General features: G+C 41.5%; 1 protein-coding gene across 1 annotated transcript in view; it reads right to left on the bottom strand.

The window, feature by feature from the left end:
- Nucleotides 1–8,809: 8,809 nt before the first annotated feature.
- Nucleotides 8,810–8,815, bottom strand: part of LOC311126879 (transcriptional coactivator YAP1-like) — a 56,083-nt gene continuing 56,077 nt past the window's right edge. The window contains exon 7 of the mRNA XM_084200855.1: nt 8,810–8,815. This exon is cut by the window's right edge and continues 523 nt beyond it. The gene's annotated coding sequence lies outside the window, so the exon portion shown is untranslated.

Consider the following 8,815-nt stretch of genomic DNA (forward strand, 5'->3'; position numbering starts at 1 on the left):
ACCTCGCCTGGGCAGACAGAGAACTAGTCCATTGTTACAGATTCTTCCTCAAATACTCAGACAGAGAGAGTTTCCCACCTCTCTGCTGGCCAATCAGAGTAGAGACTTGAGCGTGGTTTAGACTTACTCAGCCTATCCGTTGACGCGCCCCTGTTGCCAGGCATAAGTCCTTATCATAACAACCTGTCATGGTGAGAAGAGCCAGCTCCCCCAGACACCATTCCTACGTCCAAGGATGGTTCACAGATCACAAAGAACCAGTATTGTCGAGTATTTGGAGACACAAATTATTATCTTATCTTAACTCCTAAAACAGCTGTTCACATCAATCACAGCTTGCCAGGTGACACAACCCACATTAGCCCAGTCTAGAATGCATTCTTTCTAAGTTAGTCATCCCATCATTTATGAGAATAATACATCTCCCACAGTGGGAGAACTTGCACAATTGGTGGCAGACTAAATACTTTTTTTCCCCCACTGTATACACAGTGTTACCTCCGTTGGTTTAAGTTGCCAACACGCACACTATCAAGTATATATTTTTTAAATAGCTAGTTACAGTGAGTTAACGTTAACTACGTAGCTCAAACTGCTAGGCTCAAAATGGCAGAGAATATGGCGCACGAAGTCATAAAAAGACAGCAGTATGGCCATATTGCTTTATGCAGCGAATGTATTTACGTGATGACTTTCCTGAGCTGCTGTAATTCGACCTTTTAGATGTGGTGCAAAACATGTTTTATTGTCTGAGATGGTGACACATTTAATAAAACGAATGTTGCTAGCTAGATGGTGTTGTCTGTAAATGGCGTCATTTGTTGTCATCCATAGCGGACACCTGAACAGTATCTAGTAAACACTCCAACAAGACAGAGGTCCCAAAGAGACGCGGAAACCTTGTGTCTTATGCCTAACGTTAGCTGAATACAACCGTAAAGGCTACAACCTGTGACTCACCCTTTAGAAATGTCTGCGAGTCGGGTCTTCGCTGTACAGGGGCGTCTTCATTACGCCGATTCTGTTGCAAAACATGTATTAAACGGGAACGAAACAGGGCGGGACCTACCTGAATCTGTCCAATAGAAACTCTCGTTTTGCTCTGTTTGCTTCCGTTTGGCGTTTAACCGTTCGGGTAGATCTGATGACGTTTTTACGTAAAAACTCAGGAGAGTTTAGAAATTCCACCGTTTTTCGTTATCCACGGTGAAAGAATCATCAATGTGAGAAGGTATTCCATACATTGTCAATGACATAAGCCATTTCATACTAACATTAAAAAAAGGAGAATGAACTCGGGGCTCTATAAAGCAGCTCCGTGGAAGGTCAGCTACTCCGCTAGGGCGTCATGGAACACACTTTCCACGTCGTTCATTATTTTCCATAGAACACATAGCCCCTCGTTGATTAGCCCTTACATACCATGGCAATAATTTAACACATTTGCCAGTAGAAATGTGTTAATTTGCCGGTAGAAATGTGTTCAACATCCACTGAATTAGCTAGCAGGTTCGCTAGATGGCTACAGTAGTTGCCGTGGTAACCAAACAGACTTGCTAGTTTAGCTAACCAAACCATCAGTCCTAGCTTGCCATTATGAACATCGAATTTAACAATGCCAATAATGTTTTCAATTCGACTTTTGCTTTCAAAAGCAGCTACAAACATAGAACATGTAAGAATGAACTATAGAGGGCTTGCAGTTGACATACAACGCCTCCTGGCGGCCATGTTGAAAGACCACCGCATTCATTCTTCTGCCGACAACAGACGAGTTGCTTCCCCAAACTGCATGATAACGGTGCCTAAAACTAGTTGGTTCTTATGATAACGGTGCCTAAAACTAGTTGGTTCTTATGATAACGGTGCCTAAAACTAGTTGGTTCTTATGATAACGGTGCCTAAAACTAGTTGGTTCTTATGATAACGGTGCCTAAAACTAGTTGGTTCTTATGATAACGGTGCCTAAAACTAGTTGGTTCTTATGATAACGGTGCCTAAAACTAGTTGGTTCTTATGATAACGGTGCCTAAAACTAGTTGGTTCTTATGATAACGGTGCCTAAAACTAGTTGGTTCTTATGATAACGGTGCCTAAAACTAGTTGGTTCTTATGATAACGGTGCCTAAAACTAGTTGGTTCTTATGATAACGGTGCCTAAAACTAGTTGGTTCTTATGATAACGGTGCCTAAAACTAGTTGGTTCTTATGATAACGGTGCCTAAAACTAGTTGGTTCTTATGATAACGGTGCCTAAAACTAGTTGGTTCTTATGATAACGGTGCCTAAAACTAGTTGGTTCTTATGATAACGGTGCCTAAAACTAGTTGGTTCTTATGATAACGGTGCCTAAAACTAGTTGGTTCTTATGATAACGGTGCCTAAAACTAGTTGGTTCTTATGATAACGGTGCCTAAAACTAGTTGGTTCTTATGATAACGGTGCCTAAAACTAGTTGGTTCTTATGATAACGGTGCCTAAAACTAGTTGATTCTTCACCACGGTCATTTTCTGGGGATTATTTGTGTGCTCTAACAAGGCAGGAAAGACTACGGGGGAAACATATGTTTACTGATTCCCCGCAATCATGAAACGCTATTGGTGTCACCAATGAAATAAGACTCAAGAACAGGGTCTGCTACGATCATTTCATTACTGGTAAATAAAGTCTGATCGATTTCGAGTTTAGTTTAGCTGTTATGCTAACCAGGTGTTAACAACAACACTAAATTAGCTAGATAGTTTATAGTCTAGCTATTAGCATGTGTCGAGTGAGTTTCAAGTTTTGGAAAATCCATTTTTCACCATAAAAAGGCACCTTTATAACAAATTATTTGTATTTGTATTTATTTTGGATCCCCCTTGGCAGCAGCTACACTTTCTGGGGTCCAGCAAAATTAAGGCAGTTATACATTTGAAAAACATTACAATACATTCATATCAGATTTCACAACATATTAAGTGTGTATCCTCAGGCCTCTACTACCACTTATCTATAACACAAAGTCCATGTGTACATGGGTGTATAGTGCGTATGTTATCGTGTGTTTGTATGCATGTGGTTATGCTTGTGTTGCTTCACAGTCCCCACTGTTCCATAAGGTGTATTTTTATCTGTTTTTCTTTAAATCTACTTTTACTGCTGGCATCAGTTACTTACATTTACATTTACGTCATTTAGCAGACGCTCTTATCCAGAGCGACTTACAAATAGGTGCATTCACCTTATAGCCAGTGGGATAACCACTTTACAATGTTTTTATTTTATTTTTAATTTCGTGTTTTTCTTATTTTAATTTTCTTTATTTATTTTATTAACCCATTTTTTTGTTATTTTTATTATTTATTATATAAAAAAAAAAAAGGGGGGGGTAGAAGGATTACTTTATCCTATCCCAGGTATTCCTTAAAGAGGTGGGGTTTCAAATGTCTCCGGAAGGTGGTGAGTGACTCCGCTGTCCTGGCGTCGTGAGGGAGCTTGTTCCACCATTGGGGTGCCAGAGCAGCGAACAGTTTTGACTGGGCTGAGTGGGAACTATGCTTCCGCAGAGGTAGGTGGAATAGAGTTCCATGTAGTCATGGCTCTATGTAGTACTGTGCGCCTCCCATAGTCTGTTCTGGACTTGGGGACTGTGAAGAGCCCTCTGGTGGCATGTCTTGTGGGATATGCATGGGTGTCTGAGCTGTGTGCCAGTAGTTCAAACAGACAGCTCGGTGCATTCAACATGTCAATACCTCTCATAAATACAAGTAGTGATGAAGTCAATCTCTCCTCCACTTTGAGCCAGGAGAGATTGACATGCATATTATTAATGTTAGCTCTCTGTGTACATCCAAGGGCCAACCGTGCTGCCCTGTTCTGAGCCAATTGTAATTTTCCTAAGTCCCTCTTTGTGGCACCTGACCACACGACTGAACAGTAGTCCAGGTGCGACAAAACTAGGGCCTGTAGGACCTGCCTTGTTGATAGTGCTGTTAAGAAGGCAGAGCAGCGCTTTATTATGGACAGACTTCTCCCCATCTTAGCTACTGTTGTATCAATATGTTTTGACCATGACAGCTTACAATCCAGGGTTATTCCAAGCAATTTAGTCTCCTCAACTTGCTCAATTTCCACATTATTCATTACAATATTTAGTTGAGGTTTAGGGTTTAGTGAATTATTTGTCCCAAATGCAATGCTTTTAGTTTTGGAAATATTTAGGACTAACTTATTCCTTGCCACTCATTCTGAAGCTAACTGCAGCTCTTTGTTAAGTGTTGCTGTCATTTCAGTCGCTGTGGTAGCTGACGTGTATAGTGTTGAGTCATCCGCATACATAGACACACTGGCTTTACTCAAAGCCAGTGGCATGTTGTTAGTAAAGATTGAAAAAAGTAAGGGGCCTAGACAGCTGCCCTGGGGAATTCCTGATTCTACCTGGATTATGTTGGAGAGGCTTCCATTAAAGATCACCCTCTGTGTTCTGTTAGACAGGTAACTCTTTATCCACAATATAACAGGCGGTGTAAAGCCATTACACATACGTTTTTTCCAGCAACAGACTATGATTGATATTTGCAGACTAATGTAATCCTACTATTCCTAATGTGATCAGTAGATTGGATAGTGATAATGTAGGCTATTAATAAACGCATAGTTTTACAGTGGCTTGAGAAAGTATTCACCCCCCTTTGCATTTTTCCTATGTTGTTGCCTTACCACCTGGAATTAAAAATGGATTTTTGGAGGGTTTGTATCATTGAGCTGCAGTGAACCATTAATTATGAAACCTTTTAGATTGAGTCAATGAGCTGCAGTGAACCATTAATTATAGAACCTTGTAGATTGTGTCATTGAGCTGCAGTGAACCATTAATTATGAAACCTTGTAGATTGAGTCATTGAGCTGCAGTGAACCATTAATTATAAAACCTTGTAGATTGAGTCATTGAGCTGCAGTGAACCATTAATTATGAAACCTTGTAGATTGAGTCATTGAGCTGCAGTGAACCATTAATTATGCCACATGGGATGTACTGACGTCTGATCTGCCAATAAAAATACACACAAAACAAAAACTTGAAGGGTTACCAGAGTCTGATGAGTAGGCTACTACTGATAATAGCATGAATATCAACAAGAACAGATCGTCAACGTTTATTCTACTATAGCTTGATTTGAAAATGATTACACAAATATAAAGATAAACTGCATTTGAAACACATGCATATATAAACATGATCAACATACTAAATAATAGTTCTGAGCATCGGTTATTATTGAATTGTTCTAAGGTGCTACACAGACAGACAGTCAGACTACAGACAGACCACAAACAGACAGACAGGCAGACAGACTACAAGCATACAGACTACAGGCAGACAGGCAGACAGACAGACAGACAGACAGACAGACAGACAGACAGACAGACAGACAGACAGACACACTACAGGTAGACAGTCAGACAGACAGTCAGACCACAGACAGACAGACAGACAGGCAGACAGACTACAAGCATACAGACTACAGGCAGACAGGCAGACAGACACACTACAGGCAGACAGACAGACAGACAGACAGACACACTACAGGTAGACAGTCAGACAGACAGTCAGACCACAGACAGACAGACAGACAGGCAGACAGACTACAAGCATACAGACTACAGGCAGACAGGCAGACAGACACACTACAGGCAGACAGTCAGACTACAGGCAGACTGACAGATTACAAGCAGACATACAGACAGACAGACTACAGCCATACACACTACAGGCAGACTGACAGACTACAGTCATACAGACTACAGTCATACAGACTACAAACAGACAGACAGACTACAGACAGACACACTACAGGCAGACTGACTACAGGCAGACAGTCAGACAGAAAAACAGACACACTACAGGCAGACTGACAGACAGACAGGCAGACAGACAGGCAGACAGACAGACTACAGGCAGACAGTCAGACAGACAGTCAGACAGACAGACAGACACACTACAGGCAGACAGGCAGACAGACACACTACAGGCAGACAGACAGACAAACAGGCAGACAGACATACAGATAGACACACTACAGTCAGACAGACAGGCAGACAGACACACTACAGGCAGACAGTCATACAGTCAGACTACAGGCAGACTGACAGATTACAAGCAGACTGATAGACTACAGGCAGACAGACAGACTACAAACAGACTACAAACAGACAGACAGACTACAGCCAGACACACTACAGGCAGACAGACAGACTACAGGCAGACAGACAGACTACAGGCAGACAGACAGACTACAGGCAGACAGACAGCCTACAGACAGACAGACAGACTACAGATAGACAGACTACAGGCAGACAGACAGACTACAGGCAGACAGACAGACTACAGGCAGACAGACAGACTACAGACAGACAGACTACAGACAGACAGACAGACTACAGACAGACAGACTACAGGCAGACAGACAGACTACAGGCAGACAGACAGACTACAAACAGACATACAGACTACAGACAGACAGACTACAGGCAGACAGACAGACTACAGGCAGGCAGACAGACTACAGGCAGACAGACAGACTACAGGCAGGCAGACAGACTACAGGCAGACAGACAGACTACAGGCAGACAGACAGACTACAGGCAGACAGACAGACTACAGGCAGACAGACAGACTACAGGCAGACAGACAGACTACAGGCAGACAGACTACAGGCAGACAGACAGACTACAGGCAGACAGACAGACTACAGGCAGACAGACAGTCAGTAAATAGGGTTCCATACATTCTTTAACCACTGTAGAATAAAACACATCGCGTCATGCCTGATAGAAATACAATATTAGAGGTTTGCTTTAATTGACATGGTGTGTGTGTGTTGTGTAGGGTTGTGTGTTAAGGCGTTTACACAGGCAGCCCAATTCTGATCTTTTTTTCACTAATTGGTCTTTTGACCAATCAGATCAGCTCTGAAAAAGATCTGATGTGAAAACATCAGATGTGATTGGTCAAAAGACCAATTAGTGGAAGAAGTATCAGAACTGGGCTGTCTGTGTAAACGCTGCCTAACTGTCTCAGACTGTCCCGTTATTGACGCTCCACAACTACAGCCTTCAGAAAGGATTCACACCTCTTGACTTTTTCCACATTTTGTTGTGCCTGAATTCAAAATGGATTCAAATGGATTTTTTTGTCACTGGCTTACACACAATATCCCATAATGTCAAAGTGGAAAGTATTCAACCCTTCTGTTATGGCAAGCCTAAATATGTTCAGGAGTAAAAAGATACTTAACAAGTCACATAATAAGTTGCATGGACTCTGTGTGCAATAATAGTGTTTAAAATTATTTTTGAATGACTACCTCATCTCTGTACCCCACACATACAATTTATCTGTAAGATCCCTCAGTCGAGCAGTGAATTTCAAACACAGATTCAACCACAAAGACCAGGGAGGTTTTCCAATGCCTCGCATAGAAGGGTACCTATTGGTAGATGGGTAAAAAAAAAAGCAGACATTGAATATCCCTTTGAGCGTGGTGAAGTTATTAATTACACTTTGGATGGTGTATCAATACACCCAGTCACTACAAAGATACAAGCCTCCTTCCTAACTCAGTTGCCGGAGAGGAAGGAAACCACTCAGGGATTTCACCATGAGGCCAATGGTGACTTTAAAACTGTTACAGAGATTAATGGCTGTGATAGGAGAAAACTGAGGATGGATCAACAACATTGTAGTTACTCCACAATACTAACCTAAATGACAGAGTGAAAAGAAGGAAGCCTGTACAGAATACAAATATTCCAAATATGCATCCTGTTTGCAATAAGGCACTAAACTAAAACTGCAAAAAATGTGGCAAAGAAATTAACTTTTTGTTGAATACAAAGCGTTATGTTTGGGGCAAATCCAACACAACACATCACTGAATACCACTCTTCATATTTTCAAGCATGGTGGTGGCTGCATCATGTTATGGGTATGCTTGTCATCGACAAGGACTAGGGAGTTTTTTAGGGTAAATGAAACGGAATAGAGCTAAGCACAGGCAAAATCCTAGAGAAAAACTTGGTTCAGTCTGCTTTCCAACAGACACTGGGAGACAAATTCACCTTTCAGCAGGACAATAACCTAAAACACAAGGCCAAATATACACTGGAGTTGCTTACCAAGATGACATTGAAGCTCAGTTATCCAGAAAGACTCACAGCTGTAATCGCTGCCAAAGCTGATTCTAACATGAACACTTACCTAATCAATAGTTTTTTTCTCCATTAATAATAAAAAAGATTCTTCCACTTTGACATTACTGAGTATTTAGTGTAGATTGTTAACAAAATAAAAAAATTATATCCATTTTTTATCCCACTTTGCAACACAACAAAATGTGGAATAAGTCAAGGGGTGTCAATACTTTCTGAAGGCACTGTATGTGTGTGTATGTTATAACTGGTAACTTCTATTACAACTTATGTGGAGGAATAGACTGTTAATCTTTCATGCCTCACAATTTAGCAGCCTGCAAGTTTAAACAAAACGTTGAGAAATTGTACCTTTTAAAGAAGATAAAGTTATGCTTACAGATATCAACAAACAAACAAAGATACATTTTTTATGGGAGGGGAAAGGCAGGTGTGAGGCATACAAGGATGAAAGGCAAACTGAAGATTATCTTTCCTGTGAAAGGGAAGAGAGGAGGGAGAGAGGAGGAGGGAGAGGGGAGAGGGGAGAGAGAGAGAGGAGAGAGAGAGAGAGAGAGAGGGAGGGAGAGAGAGGAGAGAGAGGGAGGGAGAGAGAGGGAGAGAGAGAGCGAGAGAGAGGGA

Source organism: Coregonus lavaretus, assembly GCF_964263955.1.
Source record: "Coregonus lavaretus genome assembly, contig: HAP1_SCAFFOLD_384, whole genome shotgun sequence".
NCBI lineage: Eukaryota > Metazoa > Chordata > Actinopteri > Salmoniformes > Salmonidae > Coregonus > Coregonus lavaretus.